The following is a 14,942-nucleotide window of genomic DNA, read 5'->3' on the forward strand; positions in this document are numbered from 1 at the left end:
TCCGTGCGTCATGAATATTGCCCACTGGTTCAGAGAATAACTTGCGTTTGTCTGAAAAATGGCCTGGCCTAGAGTGTTCTCTGCCTCTATCAGTAAGGTAATTTTGGAGCAAGTATGTCTATTATGGCCAGTGGGATTACACTCCGGTAGAATCAGTGGGACAAAAAAATCGCGGGCGACACTAGAGGCTCCTATTTTTGGACGGTAAACACTTTGAATGTTAAAATGCATTCGACCCCCCCCCCCCCCCCCAGTGACTAGAACAGGATTTCATTGATTAAACTTTTATTTTGCAATTATTAGCACTTTGAAAATTATTAGCAATATGTACGACCGGTAAAAACCTCACATTTTACAGGTTTTTGAGACGGGTTGATTTCGTTTTAAAATTTTGCAAGCTACTATCGCCGCCACAAGGCAACCCAATCCATAATTGTAACGAGCGCATTTGGAGTGCATACCGTATTTTTTGCCGATGCTGCTTATTTTGTTTACGCGTTTCGTCGCGTGCTGCACTCACCCAGCGTTTCCGCATATTTTGTTGAGCACCCACAGCTCGTGCGTATAGGTTCTCTTCTAGCATTTGAGGCGTGGTATAAAACTGTAGTAGGATATGCCTTGGCGCGCCGGGCGCCCACGAAAGCGATCGCGCTTTAGTCCGGCCACAGCACAATATATTCGGCATGAATTTCATACTTTATTCAAACAAAGCATCATTCTCTACAGTGCACGTACAAAAACGACGCGTTTGCCCATGAGTCCATTCACAACTTACGGTCATTCACAATGAAGAAACCTGACCTCGTTAAACTGCGGCACTACCGTATTTTCACTGTAATCGTGTTAATAAAAAAAATGCCTACAAAAGCTCACCTAACGAAAGCTCAACAAAACCTTACTGAATGCTCCACCCTAGCGGTTATAAGTAGCAACTCTCACCGGCCTGAGATAGCTAATGGTTTCGTTATCGCTTGCAACGGATTGGCTAACGTTTAGATGAAATGCGAAGCAGAACTGTAGAACTTGCACAGTACTTAGTAGCCAGTGCTTTCGCACAGCTTCCTTACACATTACTAGCGGATCAGGTTGCTTCTTTTTTCTTATCACTTTCAAAAAACTTCTCAACGGTACGCTGAAGTCTGCGGTGGCCGACCACACCTGCCACCGCTCTCTCCACCGCAGATCCAAAAGGACGGGGAGGGGGTTGTATGTCACGTATCCAGATATGTTCTCTACTTTGATTTTTTATGACACTATATTTGTGTTAGGCAGCGTGAAACCTTCGTTCTTCCTCTGCCACCGATGCGCTTGCCATCGTTCTGAAGGCAACGCGAACGCGCAGCTCTCAAGTTGCCACCCCCTGCTATGGTGTACGGCAGGTGTAATGGTTGATCGCTGGCTGATCTTTACAAGACTTCCGGGTATGGCAGAGTCTGCTCCTGAACGAGTTTGTATGGTTGTCATGCCATCAACGGAATCGCAGCCTCAGCTAAACACCGCGAAGTCGTTGTAAGAAAGGAAATTCCTTTTGTTAAAATGAAAAGACTCGGTCAAGTGGAATTGGGCCACTATTTATTGGATCTCGATAATAACACGCTAACTCTACAACCCTGAGACGTGTCTTCTGTCCAATCGTTTAGGGGACTTATACGACCATCTTATACCTTAGTGAGGACGGAGAATGCATATGACAATACATACACCTTTAGTAAAGCTAAGATTACCAAATAGGAACTCTACTTAACGATAGTAGTAAGCAACTCTAAATGGTACTACGATACGATAACTACGCAGCCGCTAAATGGGTACATTACATGGCAACAATGAATACGTTTTATACGGCTATACTATATTATCAACTCCTGTTTCCACCTCATACAGCAGGCCTGTAGTTTCACACAGTCACTTTCCCATTTTATTTGGCATTTCTTGCAAATATTTCACTATAGCCTGTTTCTCTCCGTCCGGAATAATGAATTCTTCGACGACGCTACTCATCTTACTATCAATACCATTATTTCACACACTGCCAAATACGTGAAGCTATCTTATGAAAATCCAGAAGCCATTGTTCGCTTTCGTTCTAACTGCAGAAAATGTAATGCGTACAAAATACGCTATGAGAGATTCTGAGCAACTTTACTTTTCAACGCGCAAACTGCCTCTGCATCACCACCAATCATTCGATAATTTTCCCATACACTGAGGGTTTTACGGGATCATTTCTTGAGCCGCCGTGTCAATCAGTAGGGATAAAATCAAACCAAACATTCTCATGCAGGTGGACCATAAGGGCAACATTGTGTCGTCATGGCTAAGTGAACCCGTGAAGCCAGTATTTGAAGATCGCGTGCTGGGCTGCCTCCCCGGTGGCAATCCCGACCTGTTTCCAGAAGTTCCCGCGATGGAGGTGGCCTTCGCCGCCTTGAAGCGGAACCTCAAACATGATGATGTCCGGCTTTCCGAAGTATGTAGCTTCCAATATTTGGTTCACAAGGGCCTAAGAAAACATTGGAACGGGCTATAGATGATCTACCGGTTCCTTCTTTTGAGTATCCTTGTGGAGCGAGAAATTTAGGAGTCAGTATGCCCACTCATACCTTTGTTAAAATTTTGGGCCCACCTGCTCTCTGAGTAGTATTTGAATTTTTTTTACAAAATACAGACAAGCTTGTAATATTTACCATCTAAAAAGATAACCATTACTTCTAAGACTGGCGAGAAGCTGTATACTGAAGAAGCTAATTTTTTTTCAGTCGACACAGGCCATACCTCCACAAGTAGAATGTGGAGTGCATGGCATACTATTGGCCGCCCATAAAATCACATATAACCTACCTTAGTCTATCACAACACGCATTACTCTTCCTTGTGCAAATTCTTTGCCAGGGATGCAATATCCATTCTTTTTCCTGGTATTTTTACCTTTCCGAAGCCGAAGTGAAGCCGAAACTTTTATCTGTGTCGTTTCTGAGGCTGTACCTTTTGATAATATCAGGTATGTCGGTGTAGCTGACTACTTATTTTAAGAAAACATTTTTCAGGTGTGTAGACTAATTCTACCCTATATTTTCACTATTTGCGGATATCAAAAAAAAGCAAATGATAATAAATAGACAGCTGGTGGGCTGATAACACAAATAAGATATTTATTAATTCACCGCAGGTTTAAGTCAACATTTGTAGCTCCGCCGGCAACAATCATAACAGTGATATTCAACTACAATTCATTTACCATCGATACACTACACCGTCGCCCGACCAGCTATGCATGCATTCACGTACTGGCAAAACATGGCCTTCAGCAGTTGGAAAATGTTCCTACGCGTGTTGAGCGACGAGCAGCACCACATTACATAATCTCATGACTGATCACTCAAGCTTTGAACTCACAATCGGAGCATAGCATTCGACAGCGCAGATTATGTGAATCTTTTTGTCCTTGCAACAAGGTCAGCTGCACAAGTCATGGAGCAGATGACCATCTCTGTACAAGACACTAATCTCATATTGCAGAATTTGGCACAGGATTTCTGGGAAGATGTTTATTATCTTAATTCTGTATATAAAAACATATCATTCGCAGGTACCTTGGAAGAGCATTCTAAAGCCTGAACAGCTCAAGTAAGATTATCTACAAAAGGACTAAAAAAGAAGACATTTATAACGAACGTTTTCTTTAAAGCAGTCGTGAAAAGAACAATGTTTAAGAAACTAAAAGTACAGCGTCGTAACACTCCTTTGACGAAGTGTTACAAAACGTACAAAAACATATTTCGAATCTTTTAACTCACGATAAGAACATTTATTTTCAAGCTAAGTTAACACACGCCTCGGATAAGAGATCTGCGGCGTGAAAAGTTATCATGCAGGCTCTAAACCATAAATACCCGCAGTAAAGATACTTCCAGTAGCTACTGACGAAGTTATTATAAGCAATGAACCAATCGAATTTAGCTGATACTTCTCCAACCTCCCTTCTTCGAAGATCATTCCAAACCATGGCAACAATCAGATGCATTTACCAGAAATTGAGCGCAATGTATCTTTATTGTTTTCAGCTCCGCCAATTAAGAAGTTTAAGCGTCTATATTAGCACTAAAGGACCTCACCAGTCAGTCAGGATGATATTTGAGCTAAAAGTATGAAGACAATTGTAAGTCACATAGCACCTCCATTGATTCATATCGTTACGTACTCAGTACGTGACGGGGGTGTTTATTTGTCGTCTAGAGCGCTGGAATTTCCCAAGGAACACCAGCACACACCACTGTGGCTTCTGTTTCTTCTTCTTCTCCCCAGCTTCTTCTTGCTTTCTGGCACACCGAAGCACGTGACACTTCCCCCCTCGCAGACAAAGCTCCAGGGCAAGCAGTTTAAGGAAGGTGCCGGGGATGGAACCATTTTAGCCGAGCGACATGCACCACTCGAGTCAGGCGTGAGCATCGGCCACTTTCGGTGCGGCGTGAAATTACATAGTTCACGTCACTCAGGCTCTCCGAAACGACAAAAGGGCCGCTATAGCGAAATAGCAGCTTCTGAGCTAAACCACACTTGCGCAGCGGCGTACACAGCAACACTAAATCACCGGGCACATAAGAGAAATGTGGGCGCCGGTTGTCACAACGCTCCTTCAAACGTTCCTGTGAGTCCAGGATGCGGAGGCGGGCAAAGCGGCGAGCTTCTTCAGCTCGACATAAAGTGGTGGCGATAAAAGGCTCGTTGTGGAGGGCTAAAGGACGGATGGTATCAAGACAGCTGCGGGGAACTCGAGCATGCAGGAGGTAAAACGGACTGTAACCAGTCGTCTCATGCTGTGCTGTATTATACGCGTATGTAATGAAAGGGAGGATGTCATCCCAGTTCTTGTGATCAGAGTCCACGTACATAGCCAACATAGTGGTCAGAGTGCGGTTGGTCCCTTCAACAAGTCCATTCGATTGCGGGCGATACGGCGTTGTATGACGGTAATCGCAGGTGCACAGACGAAGGAATTCGTCGATAACTTCAGTTGTAAATTGACGCCCACGGTCACTGATCAGAACTCGAGGAAGGTCATGGCGCAAGACGAGAAATCGCAGAAGAAATAGGGATACTTCGTAAGCAGTGCCTGAGGGTATTGTGGCTGTTTCTCAATATCTAGTGAGATGGTAAACACATAACACTATCCACCGGTTGCCGTTCGAAGATCGCGGAAAAGGAGCCAAGAGGTCGATGCCCACCTGCTCAAAGGGTGCGGTCGGAGGCGCAATAGGGTGCAGCGGTCCCGGTGGACGGAAAGTAGGGACTTTGTACTGCTTGCACTTGACACAACTAGCTACATAGCGCTGAATGGCTTGACGCATTTTCGGCCAGTAAAAGCGCTCCTGTGTGCGATGAAGGGTCCGGGCGACACCCAAGTGGCCCGACGTGGTATCGTCGTGCATTCAAGAACGGGAATAGGGAGGTTTTCCGGCACGACGAGAAGAAAGCGTGCACCTCCAGGGTGGACATTCTTGTAAAGCAGGCCGGCACGAACGCAGAAACGCGCATCTGTTGATCCTTGAGCGGCAGAGAAGATTGGTGCTAAAGTCTGATCGTTGCGTTGTTCTGCCTGGAACAGTTGAGGGTCAGGAAACGTTGCCGAGATAGGCGCCAGGTAGTAATCAAAGTTGCCATCATCACTACCAGTTGATGAAAGCGGCAAGCGTGACAGACAGTCAGCGTCAGCTCGTTGACGGCCGCTTTTGTATGCCACAGTGAAGTTAATCTCTTGCAACCGCAATGCCCATCGAGCGAGCCGGCCGCAAGGGTCACGAAGATTTACGAGCCAGCAAAGCGAATAGTGGTCAGTGACGATGGTAAAAACATTGCCATATAGGTAGGAAGGAAATCGTTTCACCGCAAAAACCACTGCGAGGCACTCGTGTTCAGTAACGGTGTAGTTACGCTCCGCCTTGCTGAACGAACGACTAGCATAAGCTATGAAGTGCTGATCGGTGCCATGACGCTGGATGAGCACTGCGCCAACGCCAACGCTACTAGCATCGGTGTGAACTTCGATGGGGGACAGAAGGACAGAAGGGACGTACGATAGGTCCTGATGTCAGAAGGAATTTGAGGTGACGGAAGGCAGAGTCGCAGTCAGTAGTCCAATTGAACGGTGCATCTTTGTGCAAAAGGCACGTGAGCGGGTATGCGATGTCAGCGAATCTGGGCACAAAACAACGAAAATAGGAACACAGTCCTAAAAAGCTCCGAAGCTGCTTCACTGATTTCGGGGCTGTAAAGCTGGTTACAGCCGCAATCTTCTGAGGATCCGGCCGAACACCATCCTTATCGACCAAGTGACCAAGAACAATTGTTTGGCGTTCGCCAAAGTGGCACTTAGAGTTGAGGACGAGGCATGCTCTCTCACTGCAATCAAGAATGGTGGCGAGGCGGCTATTGTGTTCCGGAAAGGTCTTGCCGAAGATCACAGCGTCGTCCAAATAGCACAAACAAATTTTCCACTTGAGTCCGCGCAGAATGGTATCCATGAATCATTCGAACGTGGCCAGCGCATTGCACGATCCAAAGGGCATTACGTTGAACTCATAGAGGCCATCGGATGTCAGAAATGCCGTCTTTTCTTTGTCGCTTGGGTTCATTGGTATCTGCCAGTACCCCGATCTCAAGTATACCGAACAGAAGTATGACGCCGAATGAAGACAGTCGATTGCATCGTCAATACGTGGAAGCGGATATACATTTTTTTTGGTGACGGCGTTAAGGCGACGATAGTCGCCTTAACGCCATGTGTTGTCTTTTTTTTTAACGAGAATAACTGGAGCCGCTCAAGTACTTGAAGATTCCTGGATAACGCCACGTTGGAGCATGTCATGAACTTGTTCGTCAATAAGCTGACGTTCGGTCGGAGACACATGATAGTGCTTCTGTCTGATCGGTCGAGAGATTCCAGTATCAATCGAATGATGGATGCGAGAATTTGGAATCGGTGGTTCATGATCTCTGGCGAAGTTGAAAACCGAAACATGCTTGGAAAGCAGGTCAGTCAAAATTCGGCGCTCCTGTGCTCCCAAAGATGTGTTTATCATTTCCTGGATTCGAGACTGTGCAAAATGGGATGTTTTCTCTTCAGGAGCATGGTTATTTAGTGCCACCACGTAAATCGACACACCTTCCTCGAAATGAGCGAGCCTCATGCCACGGGGCAACATGGCTGGCTCGTCTGAATAGTTTATAGCCCATAGCAAAGTGTGGCCTCTGGTGAGTAAAACTATGCAACGAGGCACCAAGACAATCTTCTTTGCACAGGCCAGTGTTGTAGGTTCCACTATGGCGTCGAAATCCTCGCATAAATTCATAGATGAAATAACGAATAAATTCTCTGGACCTCGCAGATACCACTGTATCTTCAGACAAAAAATGCTCTTACATTGAGCGGCGAGGTTTCTACAAGGGCCGACATCAACGCAGCATTAAGCGAGATCTGTCCGCTACGCCAGTCTAACGTTGCACCACACTGTTGCAAAACGTCTATACCTAAAATTAGGTCATGCGTAGAACGCGGCAACACTGTGAATTCGATTCGAAACGCTTGGCCACCAATCACAACTTTCGCATTGCACACACCCAAAGGCACCAATGATTCACCACCAACACCACGGAATACCACAGCTTGATTCACGCTAAACATCATTTTATGTCCTAATCGATTCTTGAATGCTAAACGCATAACAGAGACTGTTGCTCCAGTGTCAGTTAGTGCCACAGTGTGGATGCCGTCAATCGATACTTCGAGTTATTTCTTTAACATAAACACAGGCAGAGGTATTGGGAACGTTAGTTTTCCGGCGACCTCCCCCCATCGGCCGCGTCTTCTAGTTTCCCGAAGGGGAAGAACGGCGCAGAGGAGACGGTGATTGTCGCTGTCTTTAGGTTGGCGGCGTCAAGCTCAGGCGATCTGCTTCGCATTTTTGCCGGGCGGTATGTATCCAGAGCCGGTGTCGATGAAGTTCAGTGTCGAAATGATCAGGAACGTTGGGCAGCGGGCGGTGATCTTGTAGTTGCAGGCCCCGCCGACGGCAATACCGGGAGATGTCTCCGGTCATACCACAGCTATAACACAAAGGTTGCTGGCGCTAGCGGTAGGAGTAAATGCGGATGAAAACTCGTTCTGGTTGGCGGTAGTAATCGGGACGTCGTTGCTGACGAACCACCTGGCATGTGTAGGTGGTCCTTCGGCCCATCCGTGGCTGAGAAATGCTTAAATCATTATGCTGTTTGCTCTCGCCAAAGCGTGACGCATTTATAGCCGGAGTCTAAAAAGTTGATGGGGTCGCGGGTTCTGCTTGCAGCGCGCAACCGTCATACTGGTGTTCGTCCCGGCACGCAGAATCCTTGTCACGCAGTAATTCTACCCGCACCATCCGGCGTATCAGATCAGCCATGGGCTCCGGAGCACTGACATCAACGCTCGCAACAGATGTGACGTTGGCCAGTCGCCCAAATTTAGGAGTGATGACACGCAACTTCAAGGTTTGGAAAGTGCGGCAGTGCCTGATGAAGTCAGCTGTAGAGTTCAAATTATCTTTACTGATAAGAAAATTATAGGCATCTACAGCGATACCTTTGAGCAAGTGCCCCACTTTATCTTCCTCGGACATTCGAAGGTTTACAATCTTGCACAGTTTCATAATATCCTCGACATATGAGGTGCAAGTCTAGCCAGGTACCTGGGCCCGCTGCATCAACGTTTGCTCTGCGCGTTTCTTTTCGCGGATCCGTCGCGAAAGCACTCCTTTATCTCTTCTGTGAAACAATCCCAGCTGGTGAGTCTTCATGATCGTCAAACCAACTAGAGCAGTGCCTTCCAAGAACACTACGTTCACTAGCTTCACGGTCGCATCCCAATGATTGTACCGGCTCCCCGTTCGTAGTTGGTTAGCCACTCGTCGACGTCCTCGTCAGATTTTCCGCCAAATGTGCGCGGCTCGCGGTTGTACTGCCAGTCGCTCACCGCAGGTGTTCGATCAGCATCGCCGTCTTGAGCCATGTTAGATGGTAGCGGTGGCAAACCAGCGAGTCGGCGACTTCGTTGAAGACAACGGGGATCCTCGTTGATCTACATCGCAAACTCCACCACAACTGTTACGTACTCCGTGCCTAACGGGGGTGTTTATTTGTCGTCTAAAGCGCTGCGAGTTCCCCCAAGGAACACCAGCACACACCACTGTGGCTTCTGTTTCTTCTTCTCCCCAGCTTCTTCTTCCTTTCTGGCGCCCCGAAGCACGTGACAATATAAATACCAGTCACATACTCTCGGAATCATATACCCAACCACGTATTATATTAATGATTTAACAGTCGAGCGACCTTCCCCTTACAAGTATTTAGAAGTTTACCTTCAGTCAGGCTTGACCTGGAACTATCACATTAACCTGGCCCTAGCAGCTGCTAGCTAACCGTTCACTTGCTGTTGCATTGAAATCATCGACATGCACCGGTGTTTGTGCGTAAACATGCTTATATTACCTTAATTTGACCTAAAATTAGTACGCTTCTTTCATATGAGACTCAGATCATACATCAAAGTTATCATCGAATCCCCGCAAAACCGTGCTGCTCATGTCGTTCTTTCAAACTACTTACGTTTAAATAGTCTCACCTAGCTATGAGTTCGTGCTGGACTTAAAAACACTTGCCCATTGTTTCAAACTAGCTCTGTACACAAAAGAAACCGTCATCAGTTCCTTCACGACGATGTATTTCACACCATACAGCGTCGAGACCATACATTCAAGATCTAACGCCTCGCACGACACACTACAATGTTTGCAATATCGTTCATATCCAAATCCATTATTTATTAGAACCGGCTGCCTACCACAACTCCAACTGAAAGAATGCGACATCATTTCATGAACATTATAAAAATGAAAGCGATGTATAGTTTTCTTCATGGTCTGTTCTGTTACCCGCTATGGGTTTCAGTTTTCTATTTTCGTTCTCTTTACTACGTTGTTGTTGTCTTTTTTCATTATATTCATCTTTCGTTATGTTGTTCCGCCATATTTTCATACTTGTTGATTATTAAGTTGTTGCATATTTCTCGTTTTGTTCTTTGTTCAGTTCCTCATATATGACATTCCTCCCTGTATCTTCATGTTTGATATTTTGCCAACGCCTATGTAATACCCTCACGGCGAGGGCCTGCAGGAATGTTTTGAAATTTAAAAAAAAATGAAATATTGTGTGTTTCTGGACAGGTGACTTCTATTCAGCACTAAAGATATTCAAACTAGTACCGTCATTTAAAAAAGGTGATAAACTAAATGTAGAAAATTACCGTCCAATATTAATTGTATTAACTATATCTAACGTTATATAAAACCTTCTTTAGAAAAGTGTAAATATTTATTCTTGAAAAATAAATTATTGAATGACTTCCAGCACGAGTATACACGGGAAAGACCGACTAAAATAACTTGGTAAACTGCAAACAAAAAATGATTCAATATATAGAAACGATTCTTTCCACATATTAGCGTATTCATTGATTTGTGGTTCTGTGATTTTGATTCAGTAGATCACATGTTACTGCTTGATACATTAAAACGATATAGTGCCCCACGTGTCCCGCGTAACCTAGTAAGCGTTTCTTGACTACCTGTCAGCAGAATGTGGTCTTTAATTGTAAACTAAGTGTCTGAAGTAATGAACACTAATATTGGAGTCCCGCAAAAAACACTAATAGGCCCGTATCTACTCCTGACATATATTATTGACCTTTTCATCATGCCCTTCGCAGGATTCTACATTATAAGCTTGGAAAATAAACAGTGCTAGGCATAAGTGTTCAAGAAGCTTTGGCGAAACATTCTTCATGATTACATGCTAATAAGATAACACAGAACACATTAAAAGCGATTACATAATCCTTTTTGCAAACAACATGCCGCCTCTCTGGAAAATGTTGTTGATGCAAATTTTCTTCGAGTTCCCATTGACAACCTGTTAAACTAGTCCCCACATGTGCAGGAATGTATTAAAATTTACCAATACTGTACAGGTTGTGGCCCCATATTGTTTTTCTCAAAACATCATTGAAACTTTACACTTTCTTTTTTTCATTAAAATATCGTTTATGCATGTGCTGCTTACCGTTTAACATATTGAACTATGTTATCCATTAAACATTGCGCAGAACACTGCACTGCATAGTATATTATTTTTCAATAAACGCCAACCCCTTCACTTGACATGTCCACTACTGAGCATTCTAACCATTGAGCACAGCACAGGTCCTCGTACTACCTGCTTAATGTTTAAAATGCTGAAAATTATCATCAGTTGTCCGTCAGTGGCAATTAAATAATATAACACTACCCAGACTACGCGTTCATCTGCAGCTACGTTACGGCAACATGTTAGTAGTAATTATTTTGCATTCTCCTTTGCATATACTGTAGTTTTATATTATAATACTATACCGTAAGGCATGGAAATAATCAATAAATATTAAGAGTGTAACGGTTCATTAAAACATTATCTTTTCTACAAACAACATTGCGCCTTATTACTAGGAGCCCTCTCGAGCTGTGGGGTTCTTATCGAATATCCATCATGTTATATATACATTTGCAGTTAGCAGTATTATGAAAATGTGATCTCCCTCGGCGTTGTGGAGGAACCAATTATAGAACAAAGCGCTTTTGAACACCCACTGCTCAAAGCAGCAACCCCGAGCAGCCAACATTTTGTTCCATTGCTACGTTACCTTCTCTGTCAGCATGGTCTGGAGCAGCAAGCAGAGAAGAGCGTCGTGCTTAAAGGGGAGATGCGGCTGAACCCTTGTTGAGAACATCAGAAGACCTATGTTTACAAATTAGTGGCAGCCATCCCTAAAACGCTTTATATACTGTATAAAACGCAAACGCAAAGGTGTATTATATTTCGAGACCTTTCGTCTAAGCTCGCTGGCTGTAAACGCCTGGGCCTGACATCAGCACAGATTGCCACAGAGATGTTTTAGATGGGTAGGATGGCATATAGGTTCGGAAAGTATCATTGTTACATTCAACCTCGAAGCAGTAAACATGCCGCAGGTAATCATCATCGCTGAATTTGCTATGCATCGCCATCTTTTCAAGTGTGTTATACAGTATTGACACATTTGTACGGTGACATATAAAAGCTTCGGGTAGCTCGTGGGAGGCCGCCATGCTCAGCTCGGACCCGGTAATCCAACTTCGGGCCATTGAGCGTCTAACCCTGGTCGCCAGACCTTAAGGGCTCCTGGCCATCTAGCGCGAAAGCTCCTGCCTGCCTGACTTCCTCAAATAATAAAATGTTTATCGTCCTCCTCCTTCTTGGGTAGCTCATCACGTCATTATTGCCAGAGCCAAGTGACACGTGGAACTTACAACAGCCAGGTAATCAGAAAAAATAATAAAAATTTGGCTTTAAAAAACACCGCCGCGGCTGTCACGTTTTGATGCAGGCGAAACGCCAGATCTCCGCGCGCTGTGCGAATTAGTGCGCGCTAAACACCCTCGCTGGTCGTAAATATTGTTACGTGGTGGCATGACGAAGCGATGGAAGACGGCGATACAATAGAAACAGAAGTGATGACATGACATGATGAAATATGCTTTAATGGCCAGAGAGCCTGGCGCGAGCGCTCAGCCCCGCGCCACTGCCCGCTTCGTCATCTTCGTAGCACTACCCGGGGCCACCGAGCGATCGTCCCGATCGATTGCTAGAAATTCATTGCATGAAGTGACGATGAACACAGACAATGGGATTAGAACAGGAAACGCTGGACATCACAGTGAATGCGAAGATGGGATGAATGCTTGCCCCGGAGCATCAGGTCCAATCTTCACCGTTCGCCGAAGGCCAAGGCTTATGGACACGCCGAACGGCTTGGGCGGGGGGGCTGTCTTCGCTCGAGTGGTCGTGAGGTCGCTTCGTCGTAGGGTCGGTCGGGTTTGCTTTGGGCTCTTCCTGGTCGTCATGTGTTGTGGTCAGTGCTGGGGACGGGGCTGGGGAGAGCGGCTGATTGGGTCTGAGCACCAAGGGCTGGGGTGAAACTGGGCGGCGATCTCCACGGGCTCTCGGCCGATGGATCCGGCGTACGGTTGGCTTCGACGGGGCAAGGCGAGGATGGGGACGAACCACACCTCCACCAAATGTTACGTGGTGGCATGACGAAGCGATGGAACACGGCGCTACAATAGAAACAGAAGGACGTGATGACATGACGATGAAATATGCTTTAATGGCCAGCGAGCCTGGCGCGAGCGCTCCGCCCCGCGCCACTGCCCGCTTCGTCATCTTCGTAGCAATATAATGAGCCCTACACTACAGCGTCCCTCATAGTCTGAGTCACTTGGGGACGTTGACCCAAATAACACGTTCCGCTAAGTCCGTTAACGTTGCGCAAATCGCGAGTGGCCCGGAACAAATTTGCGCGCCATGATGGGACTGTGCGTACTCCATTGTGCGCGTGCTCCATTTGCGCGTGCTGTAACAATTCGGTGCAGTTTAGAGCAACTTAATGTTTTGCGTGACCCAATCTACCTTTAGTAAAACCGTCGATGTGGGCATAGTTCGTTATTTTCAGCACGAAAACTAACGCACAGTAGAACTAAGATGGCTGTTTCATGCAAACAAGCCGGCTGCTGAAGATAGATGCATGGGATGGCGAATCACGAAACCTACAGCGTTGTCAACGAAGGCGCATTTCTCGGACCGTCTGCGCAAGCACGGCACCAGAAGAACTCTTTTCGCATGCATTGTCTCGTCTCTCTGTCTCTCGCTCACTGTCGAATGTGTTGTTATGCCTCTCGGACGAGTGTAAGGAAATTTTGCTGATATTTCCATTCCAAGCTTAGTGCTTGGTGCCCAATAAACCCTAAGTACCTCACAGCATAAGAATATCAGACTATTTGTCATTACACATCTACATATAGCTCCAAGAGCGATAAACATCCGCAAAATGGCTGCCGCCACGAATAATAGCACGAGTTAGCTTATCCACGTTTGCTAGGGTTATTTGAAGTTCGGCGGCTTATACCAACGTAGCAGGCTGGATCTCTGACTAGGCGGCCTTATTTTGGTCGTGATGAATTACAAATTGTCTGTATATCGTGCGATATCACGCGCATGTTAAATGCTCCATGGTAAGTCGTTAGTGTAAAGTCCTTCCCGAAAACGTCCTCAGTAGTCCAGGCGTCGCTACTTGTGCTTTCATCATAACAATGTCTGTAATTGAGCTTTTATCGCTCGATAATTTTGCGCCTTTTTGCAAGGTACGTGAATTAGCTATTCCTACCAACGAGCCACTTTCTGGTATATGTTTTCGTATTCACTATTCGCGTATTTTTGGAGGGGAAAAAGAAGCGAAAAAAACCACACGGAAGGAAGAAAACAATAGAGCAAGCTCTACATCTATTATATTGTGAGCCTTCTGTGGACCTTCTTTCATTTGTACATGCCATGATCTTCTTCGTTCATTTGTACATACCATCATCATCGTCCCGCGGCGCCGGCTCCGGCGCGCGCCTGGGTTCGTGATCGGATTAAAACGCTAGGCAAGGCTTGGCTGTCCTTGCCGTCACGACCTCGCCGTCTCGACCTAGCCTTATTTTACAAGTGGTGGAGGCGAAATTTGATCCCCTTGCTGCCTTGGGCCCTGCCTCTCGCTAGAGCTACGTTCCGGGCGCCGTTTGGCAACTACCACCATCGCTATGTCTACCGACAGTACCCACGAACAAGCCGGACCCTCTACCTCGGCTGCACCACCCCCTCCGACTGTGCCCACACGACAGCGCGACCCGCAGCTGTTCGCTGGTCGTCGCGATGAAGACGTCAATGACTGGCTTGACACCTACGAGCGCTGCAGTGCCTACAACCGCTGGGACGATGCTCTGAAATTTCTCAACATCTCGTTCTAC

The 14,942-nt window shown here is 46.0% G+C and overlaps 1 pseudogene; it reads left to right on the forward strand.

Annotated features, from left to right (window-relative positions):
* Window positions 1–14,942, forward strand: part of LOC146177160 (endothelin-converting enzyme 1-like) — a 43,091-nt pseudogene that overhangs the window by 16,755 nt on the left and 11,394 nt on the right.

This window comes from Amblyomma maculatum, chromosome 10 (assembly GCF_055883805.1).
Source record: "Amblyomma maculatum isolate TAMU_Amacu chromosome 10, ASM5588380v1, whole genome shotgun sequence".
In the NCBI taxonomy this organism is placed as follows: Eukaryota; Metazoa; Arthropoda; class Arachnida; order Ixodida; family Ixodidae; genus Amblyomma; species Amblyomma maculatum.